The sequence below is a fragment of the Thermobia domestica genome, chromosome 4 (genome assembly GCF_964235325.1).
Source record: "Thermobia domestica chromosome 4, izTheDome1.hap1.1, whole genome shotgun sequence".
In the NCBI taxonomy this organism is placed as follows: Eukaryota; Metazoa; Arthropoda; class Insecta; order Zygentoma; family Lepismatidae; genus Thermobia; species Thermobia domestica.
The window spans coordinates 154,125,598-154,141,957 of NC_137457.1; the positions used below are offsets into that span (position 1 = coordinate 154,125,598).

General features: G+C 35.9%; 1 protein-coding gene across 1 annotated transcript in view; it reads left to right on the forward strand.

Annotated features, from left to right (window-relative positions):
* Positions 1–530: 530 nt before the first annotated feature.
* LOC145683385 (phospholipid scramblase 2-like) overlaps positions 531–16,360 on the forward strand; it is a 1,334,370-nt gene continuing 1,318,540 nt past the window's right edge. Inside the window, exon 1 of the mRNA XM_081754718.1 lies at positions 531–634. The gene's annotated coding sequence lies outside the window, so the exon portion shown is untranslated. The remainder of the gene's footprint in view (positions 635–16,360) is intronic.

Here is a 16,360-nt window from a genome sequence, read left to right on the forward strand (position 1 = left end):
ACAGAAAATAGAATGTATTTCAATTCAATTGCCACTCGATTAATCGCTCTGGAACAATAGGCGATTCTGACGAAATCCTGTTTAAACCGTCGAAAGTGACGCCAATTCAACTCAATAAACCACAGATCGACTAAGTGTAAAAACCCCATTACTAAGCCATTCATGTAAAGCAAAATTTATCTTCGAAATATACGACACATTTTTGCCAGCATTTTCTTCGGATTTTTAAGTTCCAAAATAATGGGGTAAAGTATATAATAAACTTCTTTAAAATCATTGCAAGTTTTCATTTTGGATTTTTTAATTTGCAGAATTTGCTTTTTAGTGGAAATGAAACCTTACTACAAATTGCATAGTATAAAGTTTAATGTTAAATTTTCAAGTTTAATGATATAATAGGTTTGTAGTATAACGAAATTCTCGTAGCTTGTATGTAGTGAAAAGCGAAGGTGAGAATGATCAGAGGAGAGATTCCCGAGCAGATAAGTCAAAATCCCTGAACGAAGAAATAAATATTGAATACGTGGTTAAAGAAGTAAAGCATTGCATTTTGAAGTTTCAAGTTATGAACATAACTTGTTATTGGTTTATTTTGCGGGAAGAGAAGAAGATCTAATGTACAATATATTTCAAGGTATGTGTATTTTTTTCAATTATTAGCAAGCTTTTAATTACAAATATTAATTTGATTTTGAGACGTTAAAATGATTTAAGAGATAATTGAATGTTGACCATCAAATCTAGACCTTTATGCTCTAAGGGTCCAATCTGCATACACCCGGATAATCATGCTTTTGTCAGAGCTAAATCGCACATGCTCAGTAGTATCAAATAAATGCAATGCGACCTTAATCGAAATGTGTTTGACCCACATATATGTGTGCAAGAACGTGTCAGAAATATCACAGTTGTGCATGCAATACACTCACGCTATTACGATTTCATAATCCAACTACGTACTGAGCTGCCCTAACAAGATCTGAACGTTATGGGTGTAAGAAATATCAAAGTTCCGCTCTCAATAAAATCAACGTAAAAGTAATACGCTTGAAAATTTGCATTTTTAGTTTCTTAGAGAACGATAACAACATGGCAATAGTTATTTCGGCTAATCTTCCATAGATGACTGTCCCTCTTAAGACTCACATGAGTCTGTTTTCTGCATTTGTATTGTGTCGCCGAACATCAAGATATTCGAAAAAAATACTGACTTATTAGAGTTGGTTAAATGAATTTATGTCACGTTAAGTACGTTACGTTTGGTTCGGTTACGTTGCGTTAGAAGTACTTTTGAAATAAAAGCTTGCAAAATTTCAAAATTTAGAATATAAAATGGTGCAGTTTTACTATACGGATCCACAGATTGTAAAATGTACAGAAACATTTGAGGAAGCATTAAAGTTTACCATTTTATGTCCAGACCACAACCCAACCAACCCCTACGGGATTTATAACCCGTTTCTACTACTAAATCTCCTACTCCCCCTTCTCCTACTACTTCTACTACTTCTACTATGAATCCGTATAGTAAACCTACATGCATATAATTACACTAGTTAACAAATTTAAAATTTTTGTTTGTTACATGAGAAAAATCACCTGATCTTAAAGGAACTATTTGCGCTGAATTCGAATATGCACTCGGTTTCTCTCCATCACGTACAGTTTTCCCGTAACAGAGGGATTTTCGGGAAATTCCCTCAAAAATTTCCCTTTTTCAGATATTTTATTCCCCTAGCTCCTGTTCCCTTAGATATAGTAACATAGAAATATTACCTAAGTATACGCTGATTTATATTTAATAAACCCTAAAAGTTTCGTAAAAATCGCTTTGTTCTTTCTAGAGAAATAAATATATTTGTATTTATACTGTATGCACTGTTCATTGCACCTGATAGTAATGCTTTCAGATCTCCTGAGTTGGGGTAAAAACAATTTGCTTTATTACTACAAACACAGACATAAAAATGAATATTTACAATAATCAACAACACACTTGTATTGCTCTCTGTAAATTAGAAACGTGTATAAAAATAGAATGTACTTCCAACGTATATTTTTTTTACGTACAGTATATGTATATCTTAATACATATATATAGAATTCTTCAAGCTTTTTCGTTTTGTTCATGAAATGGTTATCAATATTTGTTATCAAATGTAACATAATGCAAAAGAAAGAAAGAATGGAATACAGACTCATTGTTGACAACAATGAACTAATGCAGTCTGAATTTTCCACTACGGTATCGTTTCCCCCCTCCCCCGCGCATTTCTTTCTTTCTTGTGTTCTTGACACCTGGTGAGGGAGTTTTGTACATTTTTATATTGACGTGTGGTTTAACACAACTTCACTTTCAAAGTTGTCTTTGCTGTTAAGAGTGCTTTCATGTTTGATCTTAACGGCATTATATCCAACTAAGACCAGAAGTTTAGTTTGTGATCAGTACAATGGCGTCAAGAGGACGGCGTTCGTGTGTTAACTCACCAAATAGTTTTTGTTATGTGTGTGGCCAGTTTCTAGTTAAAGGACAGTGTAGATCCATTACGCCATCGGTGAAACAAGCATATTATATATATCTCGGATGTCGTGTGGGAGATCAGGACAAAACTTGGGCACCCAACATAATTTGTGCGTCGTGCTACGTCACTTCACTTGCATGGGCCAAAGGGAAACGGAGGTTCATAAAATTTGCTGTACCAATGGTGTGGAGAGAACCCACCAACCATCTGGGTGATTGTTATTTTTGTCTCACAGTAGTTAAGGGACATTCTAAAAAAAGCAAATACACAATAAGTTATCCCAACGTTAAATCCGCAATTAGACCTATTCCGCACGGGAATGAACTTCCACTTCCCGAACCCCCTACCAACTGGGAAGAGATATGGCCAAAATACTCTGATGATGATCATGACCTTGATGAACCATCGACATCAACATGTACATCCAAGGATCCAACGTTCATCCCTGACTGTGTTCGCGAGCCACATTTCATCCGGCAATGTGAACTTAATGACCTAGTCCGTGATTTGCACCTGACAAAACAAGAGGCGGAACTTCTGGGATCAAGGATCTAGCAGTGGAACTTATTGGATACAGAAACGAACATATCAGTGTACAGGAAAAGGCATGTTCAATTTTCAAGCTATTTCTCAATGCAAGATAATGTGTGCGTATGTACGGATATAAATGGGTTGATGGCGGAGCTAGGAATTCCTTACGTTCCAGAATAATGGAGGTTATTTATCGACGCGTCAAAGGTCAGCCTTAAAGCTGTCCTTTTACATAATGGAAATAAAAAAAACCTTCTATACCACTTGCGCACTCAGTGAAGATTAAGGAATCCTATAACACCATGTCAACTTTGCTAAATTTTATAAATTACAAGGACCATTGTTGGCAAATATGATCTCAAGGTAGTTGGTATTTTATTAGGACTGCAGTGCGGTTACACGAAGTACCAATGTTTTTTTATGTTTATGGGATAGCCGAGCTGATGACAAACATTATGAAGTGAAGGAATGGGAACCTAGAGTGAATTACGTACCTGGAGAATGCAACGTCAAATACGCTTTTTTGGTAGATCCTAATAAGATATTACTACCGCCACTTCATATCAAGTTAGGACTTATGAAAAACTTTGTCAAAGCCATGGACACATCTGGTGAAGGTTTCAAGTATTTGCGAGATAAGTTCCCTAACCTGAGTGATGCTAAGATTTCAGCGGGAGTGTTTATTGGTCCCCAAATTAGGAAATTAATGCTTGATGATAGCTTTGACAGCAAGTTAAACAGTATTGAGCTAGCTGCCTGGACAGCATTTAAGTGTGTTGTGCGCAACTTTCTGGGCAATAACAAAGCTGAGAGTTACACAGAAATCGTACAGGACATGATACAGAAATACAAAGAGTTGGGTTGTAGGATGTCTTTAAAAATCAATTTTTGCACTCCCACCTCAGCTTCTTTCCTGCTAATCTAGGTGCTCTCAGCGACGAACAGGGGGAAAGATTCCACCAAGATATAATGGCAATGGAGAAAAGGTACCAGGGACGATGGGATCCTTCAATGATGGGGGACTATTGTTGGAGTCTTGTTAGAGAATGCAACATTTCTTACAAAAGAAGGAAGTAGTGTACGTTTTTGTAACCCAATGGAAGTTTCATATATTGTGATAGTTTTAATTGTCTTTTCATGACCTTTTGGTACATTTGTATTATTGTTTATTGTAAATTGTCACATTTGTAAATTATATTGTATTATATTTTATATATGTGTTTGTGGTAATAAAGCAAAACGTTTTACCTCAACTTAAGAGATCTGAAAGCATTACTATAAGGTGCAATAAACAGTACACACAGTATACATACAAACATATTTATTTCTCTAGAAAGAATAAAGCGATTATTACGAAATTTGGAGGGTTTATTAAATATGAATCAAGGTATACTTAGGTATAATTTCTATGTTAGTATGTGCAAGGGGACAAGATCTTGGGGTGCAAAATAAACGAAAAGGGAAATTTTTGAGGGATTTTCCCGAAAATCCCTATGTTACGGGAAAATCGTACGTGAGGGAGAAATACCGAGTGCATATTCGAATTCAGCGCAAAAAGTTCCTTTAAGAACAGGTATTTCCTTCTATGTAACAAAACCTTTGTTAACTAGTGTTATTATTTCCGCATAAATACGGCATCATGATATATGATATAAAACTATGGTCAACCTGTACTAGAGTTCATTAAAAAGCACTAATGCTATATAATCTAGCCAGGGCCATGTGAAGCTTATTAGCTGGTGCTATAGTGCAAGGGTTTTTCAGACGGGAGCAAGCTCGTTACGGACGATGAGTAAATATGTGAGCGAATGTAGTGGTAACGGGTATGTATGGAATGATTCGAACTTCAATTGCACTTTTCATTGTTTTATACTAGTAACTGTCCACCTGTAAACATAAAACACAGTTTCTGTACAATATGCAGAAATACACTGCCGTAATGTTCACTTAGTAGGTTATGTTTGTTAAATTACGTCAGGTTACGTCACAGTTCGAAAAAACTCAAATATGATATGACACTACTTTGGCATACGCGCCATTTCCACACTGATTTTACCGACACCAAACCATAACAAATGTACCTCTCCAACAAATAGTTCCTTCCGTCTCCACATGCAGTACTACTCACAATGTCAAAACACAATGTCAATGTCAACTAACAGCAACAAATACCTTCTTAACTTTTACTATTTCCCTCACCTGACTTTTATTCATTCTTAATCACAAACCAATATAAATTATCCAATTCACTCGGTAAATTTGTTAACTTGGTTCTGCGATACTAAATTTCGTCCAGCACTTAACCCAAGGTTTCAACACTAAATGGCATTTTTTGTTTTTGTTTTACCTAGAACCATTACCTTACCTAGAACCATTCTCTTTCATTATCGTTGTTCATTCTTAGATGTTAATGACAAATATTTTTCTTATTTTAATAGTTTTTTAGTCTTCGCTAAATCTTATTAGCGTGTCGTCTGTATTTAATGATTAATCGTGTGGATTGCATTACTTCGCTAAATTATTAACCTTTAATATTAAGTGTTGCAAATTACGCTCTGTTTGAAATAACGAAAAAATGAATTCTTCCCTTCTCATGTTTCCTACTAGTAATACATCCAACGTCTTGTTACAGTATTATGTGAATAAACTTCTAGAGCCTGGAATGGGGCGCATTCCTATATAAAACTCATGTTCCTGTTAGGTCAAGGATTTACAATACGGAAGTGAAAATATTTCTTACTGTACTACGTTGTAACATAAAGTGATATCTCGCTTCGGAAGAATGCATTCTTGCTGCCTTAGAAAGCTTTTATTAAGAGAGGGTGGCATTAGTGGATACAAATTTATTTTAGGAGGAGTCAGTGTAACTACATCGTATGCACGCATGGCGCCAAACATACCGTACACAAACGAAGAATAAATTTTAAAAAGCAAAACAACTTGTCACAGGTGGCAATAAAAAGCACGAATAAAACCGAGTAAGAAACTGATTCAGAGAAGGGGAATAGCAGGCAGACCCTAGTAGAAGCGATTGAGTATGTCCGTAGGAAGCACCTATATCATCGATAGTGGGTGTACACAGAAAGAAGAATGATTTGTAAACACAATGAGACAAAACAAATAAATTCTCTGGCACATTTGCGGCACTTTCTACATTACTTTCACATATCACCTCATTTTTTATGGGAAAGAACATTAATTTAATTTCCTATTTCTTTATGTTATAAACAAAAGAGATGAATTTCCAATATATTTTCCAAACTTTTACAATTCTATTGTGAAACCAAGTAAGACTTTATTCCGTGGGTTTTACAAATTTATGTGCTTATAAAAAAGTAGGTAATTCAAAAGTTTTTCTATTTGGTTGAGTTGCCACTCCCATCTTATTATTTTCCGCTCTACATTTATTTATTCATTTACATTACTAGATCATATTCATTCCAGGTTAAATAAAAAAAAAGTCGGTTTCAAAAGATTGTAATATTATGTTCTATTGCCTGTTTACAACTGATGTTGTTCATTTATCTGTAAATTTTTATATTTCGGAGCCGCTATCACCGGCATTTAAGCCGTTAATACTTAACTAGAATAAAATAATTTCGGCTAATTTTCCGCAAATGCCAGCCCTAATTTAAATTCACATGAATCTGTTTATTATACTTTGAACAGAATTACTCATTTTTCACTTATGTCGTACACTGTTAACTTTTAATCACAGATATTTCTCATTTTCATGCTCTATTTGTTTATCACTAGATACATACTCAATATATTGCACAAAATTAGTACTTCCAACTGTTAAGTGTTCTAAAGTGCGTATTATAAGAATAACGAGAAATAAGGAATGAATCCTTACATTAGCATGTTCCAAGCGAAGCACTATAAACCACGCAATACTTCAATATTATGAAAATGAATTAGTAGAGGGTTTTCTGGGGTCAGAGTCTCCAATCAGTTACAAGTTACTGGGATCAAATATTACAAAATACATACAAAAATAATTATTTCATAAACAAGATTCCGCAGAAAGGGGTATATATATATATATATATATATATATATATATATATATATATATATATATATATATAGTCCCTTATTTTGGGTAATTTCGTGTGGTGATACGCACAACCCACAAATGTATTCTGTGTGACCATAAACACGCATTAGTGAAATAGCAGCTCTCTACAAGGACGTTAACCCATGACGACATGACGACAAAGTCATAAAATGGCGTTTCCACATTATAGTATAATTTAGAATTTCCAACCCTGATAAAGGAGACACTAAAAGAGACAGACAAACGAAACTTTGCAGCAAGCAACTAGAGAAAGTGCGATATCTGCCTGGTTATCGAAAAGCAGCACTGGATGAACAATTTTGCCAACCCAAGACAAAGTTATGTTCTTGTAAATGGAATGACCAAAATTAAATATCATCGTTGGAAGCAGCAATGAAAATAAAGAAAAAAGAGATTGTTAAGGCAGATCAATGTTGCGAAGTTTTGAGAAATAAAGTGTAATATACGTTGTCGCACACAGGGAGTGAGGTACTAACGTTTTGTACATCTTAAATCAGATATTGACAAGAATTGTTTGCTTTGAATGTATGTTACAAGCAACCGTTGAACAGTGTTGCCTTCAACAGAAGGGAGAAATGGAGTTTGGAAGAGATACAATAACTCGGAAAATATCACTAGTGCTGTATGGTTTGAAACCAATAATACAAGGCAGAAGAGCATGACAAGTAGCCGTGGTTATGTGAGGATGGTAAATCACGTACTGACAGATTTATTTGGTATCTTGTTAAAGCAGAGAACTAAAGTTTGTAAAAGCTGGAAACGCTGCCCGACAACAGCTGTTTTATTGTTGATTTCATCACGGTTTTCAACGTTCTCAAAAGCCCACAAGTAGATAAGCCCATGCAAATTGAGCGATGTTTTAATATTTTAACCAGGTTGTTGGGATACTAATCCGCTGTGCAGCGTTGCCACCTTTCAAAAATCTTACTTGTCAGCTTTTACAAGATATCATATATTTCGGTCAATTATATCGATCTCACATAACCACGGTTCTCCTCCTATCGCCTTGCATTATACGATTTAAAACATGTAGCACTAGTGACCTTTTCGGAGTTATTGTATCTCTTCCAAGCTCAATTATTCTCTTCTGTTGATAGCAACACTGTTCATCGCATACTTGTAGGCTTATAGTCAACGCAAACTATTATTGTCAATATCTGATTTAAGATGTACAAAACCTTAGTACATCATTCTCTGTGTGTGCCAACACATATTACACGTTATTTCCAAAAAAGTTTGCAACAATCATCTGTCTTAACAATCTCTTTTATCTTTATTTTCATTGCTCCTTTCAACAATGACATACAATTTAGGTATTTCCATTTACAAAAATAAAACTTTGTCTTGGGTTCGCTCCGCTGTTCATCCGGTGCTGCTTTTTAAGACGCGAACAGATGTCGCCCTGTCTCTAGCTACTTCGTCCAAAGTTTGGTTTCTCTGTCTCTATCAGTTTTGCCGTTATCATGGTTGGAAATTGTCCATTTCATGAATTTTTCGTCAAGTCATCACGGGTTAACGTCGTAGAGAGCTGCTATTTCAGTAATGCGTGTTTATGGTAACATAGTATACATTTTTTGGTTGTTCGTATTATGCGAATTTACCTACAATGAGGGACACCCTAATATATATATATATAGGGTGTTTCAGTATATATAGTAGGGTGTTTCAACACAGAACTAACAACGTTTGAGAGGTGATTCCTGACAACAACGTAACACAAACTATAGACCAATCTGGGTGAACTAATGCCTCCTTTCGGAGTTATACGCTGGGGGAAACATGAAAGAATGAATTTTATAGTTCCATTGACCTAAAGCTATGGGACCTACCGTACTCGGGTCAAACTTCACTTATTTACTAGTATGAGACCTATCCCTGTTTCAGAATTCTGTGGTACTTCCGCAACAATTTTTATAGAGGTAGTTGCTGAGCACCTCAAATTATATGCCCAAAGTACAACTTCTTCTATAAAAATTGTTGCGTGAGTCCTTAGGATTCTGAAACATGGATTTCTGGATACGGCACATGCTAGTTCCTAACTGAAGGCTTACCAAACTATATTAGGTCTCATAGTTCAGGAGCTATGTACCTGTAAAGTACGTTTTTTCTTCATATCTTCGGCATCTTTGTAACTCTCAAAGAAGCATTTGTGCACCCTGGTTGGTCTACCTTACTTTCTTATTTTAGTGTCAGGAAACACCTCTTAAATGTTGTCGGTGTTCTTTCGAAACACCCCGTATATATATATATATATATAGGGTATCTCGAAAGTTAATTGACATAATACAACTCTGTTACTATCGGAGTTGCAATACGACGTAAAATGAGTAACCGTCTCCAAACATAATACTTGGAATCTAAAGTGAGATTTTTTCTTTAATTGGACGAGGCATTTTCACTGTACAATTTTTATGTGCCTAATTTTACATAAATTAGCAACGTTGAACTTACCTGGTCCAAGACGTAAGTGTATGATGTTATTGTGGTCGTGTCACTGTCGGTGGTCACTGCCCATTTCAAATAATAATTTCATTCGTTTATATTGTGGGTGTAGGCAAATGGCAACGTTGCACTTTCATTTAACATTGGGCGCATAAAGAGTGTTCAGCCCAAACAGCTCGTCCAATTTCACTTTAAGTTGAGAACGTCGTAACTCTTAAAATAACAGAGGACTTTTATATACCCCATTTATATACCCTTTATATATATATATATATATATATATATATATATATAGAGAGAGAGAGAGAGAGAGAGAGAGAGAAAGAGATAGATAGATGAAGGCAGAAAAGTAGGTATCCAGACTTGCTTTGACGAAATATGACGTTTATTTTATTAATGAATGAATGTATTTCCTTCGATTTTATCCGTGCTTAAGGTATAAGTAAAAACAAATTAAGAGCAAGTAATGAAGAAACTAATTAACCTGTATGGATAAAAGTAAGTAAATAACATAAAAGGCCATGATTCAATAAATACGGGACAGTATACCTAATTTGGGCTACCCTGTACATCTTTCCATATCTATCTATCTATCTATCTATCTATCTATCTATCTATCTATCTATCTATCTATCTATCTATCTATAACATTTTTAGCACTAAATGCATTCTTACTGTATTCGAATTTTATCAAGATAGGAGTTCTGGGAGCAGATTGAGTTTAAAGTGCCGAAATATAATTACAGCTGTTCCGTATTGAATAAAAATACCTGGACTGTACGGAACACGATTAAAAATTAAACAAACGCATTTCTCCTAGGTGTCCACTAAAATCACATATTATATTTAACGAGTTACGACAGCAGCATAGCTAGGGCATAGCAGGGAAATTTCCCATGTGCGTCTCGGTTTTGGTTATAAGCATAAACAAAGACAATGGAAATTCTCACTTTATATGGCATAAAACTTACGTCTTGCGTGTTCAACAGCTTTGCGGCACTGTTATTGTGACTTTCTAAAGTGACTTCACATAGCAGTTTACATTGTCGTTCTTTGTTATTTAGTACTACGTGGTAAAGATCACAGTTTCCTTTTCCTAATTCTACTGTACACGTAACAGGTAATATCCTGATATATTTTGTTTGGTAAGTCAATCCCATTGTGAAATTATTCGGTGTATTTCCTCTGTTAATTTATATATATATATATATATATATATATATATATATATATATATATATATATATATATATATATATATATATATATATATATATAGGTGGGGGAAATCGAATCAGTCAAAACAATCCTTGTGATTCGGCGTTAAAAGAATACTCTTTGCGTCGAAGTGGGGCGCATTGTAGTGCCACATTTCAGAAGAAATGAGTATTAACGAAAAACGCTGTTCATTTGGCGCCAGAAGAGTTCGAGTCACCATTGTTTAGGGACATGTATTTTTTTGAGTGGCGAAAAATAGCAAATGTAAATTTTCATTGTTGCGAAATAACCTTTATCTAACTATGTGAAAATTATATTTGGTTTTTAATGCTAGTATTTGTTGCTACGTCACACAACACATGCTCTGCCGGCGCTTGATGTTCGTGTTTTAAATCCATTAAAGGCATATTTCAATTAGCAGGCAACATCTTGGCTTCACTAAAATACTGGAAAGACAATATCAAAGTTAAGTGTTCGCTGAATCTTCAAAAACAGATGGAATTTGCCCAGGGGCGGACTGGCAACCATAGGGCCCACCCTGCTAAACTGAAATGAGGGCCCACTATATAAAAATGTAAAAAATGTATTATAGGGAGCTAGCTTGTTTACCAGCGGGGGCTGAGGCAAAGGGGGACAATTTCAACAAATTTTTCTGCCTGACTCTTGCAATACTCCCTTACCCTCCTTCTATATGTCAGCGTTGCCAGGATTAATAATTTGTCACATGAATGTCATGCTGAAGAGTTAGTGTGAGTTGGTTATTTGTTGGGTGCTGTTGTGGGTGCGGTTTTGGTGCTTATTATTCATTTGACAATGGTTTCACAGCGTAAGAGAGGGCAAACTATACACAGCGAAGCTATAGAAGTAATAAGGAAGGCCATAGTGCAGTGCGACGAAGAAGCGAGGGAGAAAAAACTGAAGCATTTGTTATCACAGCCTATTTTGCGTGTGTCCACATATACAGGGATCTTCGATAGGAATTGCATAATTGTATAAACTCTTTGAATTAAGTGAATATTAGCTGAATTTTTTGACAACGCACTGGCAACCCTGTCCAGGGCCGTCGAGTGACCGTTTCTTGGCGACGGGGTGGGTAACCTGCCAATCAACTCTGAATTCCTCAGCCTCGCATTAAAGCTAGCTCCCTATAATACTTGGCATTCCACTTACTTCAGTCGGGAGTCTCCTCGCGAATGTGCCGCAATCTCTCTCTGTACCTGTCTTTTTGGCGAGAAGAAAATGTAACCCACATACATAAACTCGTCTAAATATTGCTGTATAATCTCGAGGAAGTACACCCCGCTCTTAGCAGACAACTCACCCCCCCCCAAGCATGTCAGGTGAGACAACAGACATGGCGTCAGTGTTGGAAACTTGAAAAAGCTGTAACTTTGTGGTCTCAATGCGATTGAAGGTAAATTTGCGATAGATTTCGAAACGCAAGATTTTCCTTGACATAAGTAAGTCATAATATCATATCTTCATGTCGCAGAAAGATTAGATATCGTCTATCGTCTAGTGTAGTCCGCCCATTCCTCGGCTGGCCCCAACTTCTCTTTTCATATGAATACCTACTTTGCACATCACAAATAATTTTTACATTTTACTACACTTTTATTTTAAATTAACTTTAAATAACTAAAGGAATTTACACGATATACACACTGATTTGACTGACAGCATAAGTGTTCAGCACTTTTAGAAGTTACACCAACGCTTACTGAGCCCAGTGCCGGCAGCTATTGCTCGCAAACGGGTCAGGTCAGCCTTCATCGGGTCAGGGCTCAAGTCGAACCTCCTTGGGTCACAGGTCGGGTCAGGGCTGCTCTAGCCACGGGTCGGCTCGGGTCAACTTTCTTATGCGTCGTTTCGGTTAAAACCTATTCGGGTCATGAGTCGGGTCGGGTCGAAGTTCAACTCGACCCGAGAAGGATTTAGCCGAAACGGCGCATAAGAAAGTTGACCCGAACCGACCCGTGGCTAGAGCAGCCCTGACCCTAGCGTAGGTGACCTGACAAGACCCATGTCTCAAGCAGGCTTGACTCGACCCCTAACCCATGAAAGCCTGATCTGACCCGTTTGAAAGCACTACGCGGCAGCAAACAGTTCAGTTAATTTCGTGTTCGCCTGTTAAAGTTGTGTAATTTCAAGTAAAAATAGCCATAAAAGATAAGCTACAATTGACTGAAATCATCCAAAGACGTGGTGTATACATTATAATTTATAAACACCTTAGACAGAAAAACAAAAAAAAAAAATACTTGGCAACTGTCCTGCAGTAGTACTCGAATGAGTCACATCACGCTCATTTGTTTCTTGGGGCTTCACAGATTCAAATAGCCTACGTTGTTTTGAGTCAGATGCAGCTTTTTATAAATCACATCTTCGTTTGTGTTCTCGCTTTTTAGCACCACTTTTATATTTTTTCTTTACAGTAACCTTACAACCACTCCTACCATCCATACTGACACAACTACATGTCTTCCATGACAAACGACACGTAACTGGTTTTCCAATAATTGAATTGCTGCTATCGGATTTGCTCTTCGATGTAATATGCAAATAAAACAAGCCGAGGGCAGCAACTTCATAGTAATTGTTTGAGGTTTGTATAAAACAATCGTTGATAGTGGCGACTAATTTCTTTTCGCTTTACCGCACTGAAAAGGGGAGAGAAAAAAAACACCGAAGCCTGATCCGATTTCTTTCTTCGAAGCTTTGTCTGAGGACAATGCAGTTCAAAAGCGTTCCGACTCCACCTTCACTTTCCACAACAATATCTACGAAACTATAGTTTCTTTAAAACATTGCCACTCGCCGGCTTGTAAAAGGACCGGAGTAGGCAATGGTATCCAAATCCAATAACAGCCTGAAATCTAATGTGTTTCTTATATTTAAAAAAGTACTAGTTAACGTGCTCGTTTTTAACAGCTGCTGTATCACAAACCTCGCAATGTTTCAGGGCCTGAATGTCTCATAGACGGAACCTTTTCAAGTCGATAAACGTGAAGAAGAATAAGGTCTGTTCATGAAAGTTTAACTTTACGTCTTTTTTATGCAAAATACAAGTTTGCGAGAGTTACCCTGCCATATTTTTGATGCTGGTAGGTTTAATTGAGCACATCTTTTTAAAATTGGTGGAGGGGGCCCACCTGTTTGGGGGGCCCACCCTGCATTTGCAGGGTAGCAGGGTGGGCCAGTCCGCCCCTGAATTTGCCAGCCACTGTTGGTAATGATATAAAAAGATTTGAGTTTACTGGTATATTTGGATTCAATCCATCAGCTATATCGGAACAAACTTGTGAATGAAATTACGAGTTTACCGTTGTTATCAATAGAGTCTCACGCCTCCGAAGCCAATTGAGCAACCCCTTCTACTAGCAAAATAGATTCAATTAGAACCTTCTCCGGTTAAGAACACACCAAGATGCAAAAACGAAGATACCCTACACCTTCTCTGTATCTGACATCAGATTCAAATACTCATGCTCTTAAAGACAAAATGAAAGCAAAGAGACAGTACCGAAGAGGAAAACATCTAATCGTCAAATTCAACAGCAGTCAATAACGTATGCAGTTGTAGAATTGGTCGTATGTCCTGCTTTGACGAAAAAAGGCACAAGGCGGGAGACTGGATATCTGAGGTATAAAACGTTAGTTAAATAGAGTTAAATAGAGTTAAATAGATATATGATTTAAATAGAACTTATATTAAATATCCAATTTGAAGTTTTCTGCCAAGGTGATCTAATTTCTCCCTACTTACCATATATATATACATACACACACACACACACACACACACACACATATATATATATATATATATATATATATATATATATATATATATATATATATATATATATATATATATATATATATATATATATATGCCTCAATAAAACGGTATAATATCTACTATAATGCACATTTCACCACTTACTGAAATTATAGCTCACCATATGACCTATTCTATATAAGTACTACGATTTCATGTTTTTCTTATGCTGTATCAAAATAAAGATAATTTTGCTGCCATTTAAGACATATATCCCGATCCTAGATTTATTCTAGTCAGTTATAACTACGTTTCTTTCTCTCCATTCAGCTGTCTTGTATGTATACTATATATGAATAAGTATTATATGAGTAATATAGTGTCATACCTAAGAGAAAATGAAAAAGAAAAGGTAAAACAATACCAAGTGGAATGTTTATTACAGTTGCATAGTGATGAGTTCTGTATTCAACGAGCTGATCTGCATTCAACAATATGAAGTGTTTGTTGCAGATAGTAGTTAGATTCAGACTCACTTTGTTCATTCTTACTTTATAAAAATAAAAAAGGTGCGTTTTACCAACTCTTTGTATACATGACTCTAAAAGTGTATTATCTACCACCTGCTATTCTGCTTTTTGTGGAATGGCAGGCAACCCAGAAAGATCGGCGGTTGGGTTTGGTGAGAATTCGAAAGGTGCTGGACCAAACCTCAATTTTGTTACAAATATATCAGTTTGGCAAACTGCAAATAAAAGAGAATAAAACAAATTGTCAAGAATGAACGTTATTATCGTGACAGAATTGGATGACATCAAAAGTTACAAAATGTTCTTACTTAAGCAGTTCAAACAAGACGAATGACAAGAAACATATATCACAGAAAAGTGTTTCTATTCTTCTCTCCTCCCCCCAATAAAAAAAGAATCACATAAAAAAGAAAAAGTTACTTTATGTAAACTTTTAATATAAAATCATCAAACCAGTAAAACAAACAACTACACGAAACGAAAAATAGACAAACGCAGAATACGGGAAAACAGTGGCGTAGCAGACTTGCGGCCCACCCATGGAAGATAAAGAGATGGGACCCTATTTGTAAACCCCATTGCTATAATAATAGTTATTATTACTATTATTATTAAAGGTTGTTTTCTTTTCAAAATCTCTGACACTGCCTAAGTGCATGTCTACATATAGCTTTCATGTGTTCACGTTTAGTCAATAAGCAGTCCCAGAAGGCCAAAAGGGATTGAAATCTCCAATAGTGCCTGGAGTTAGCGTAAAAATATTTCACTTCCGGCTACCAGTCTGCAATTTTACACAGTTCTTATATGTATACCAAAGGACAAGAATCCGCCGGGAGACACTTGATCTGACGTACGGAACTCATGTGATGACGTCATCAAAATGGCGGACAGCTCGATTCAAAAAATAAGCCATATCTTCGTTATTTATGGACCGATTTTCTTCAAACTTGACTCATTTTAAAGAAAATTAAATTTCCAATAAAACACGTTACCAAAATATTTCCTCTAAAATTAACCGTTTCGGAGTTATTTAAGAATGTATTAAATTAATGAGTATTTATTGAAGAAAAATACAAAATAACTCCGAAACCCTTAGTTTTAGACGAAACACTTAGGTAACGAGTTATATTGTTAATTTCATTACCTTTAAAATGAGCTATTAACGAAGAAACTTGGTCCATAAATAACTGAGATATCACATATAAACGTGTTAATTACATTATTAAAATTGCGGTCACGACTTCTAACAGATAGC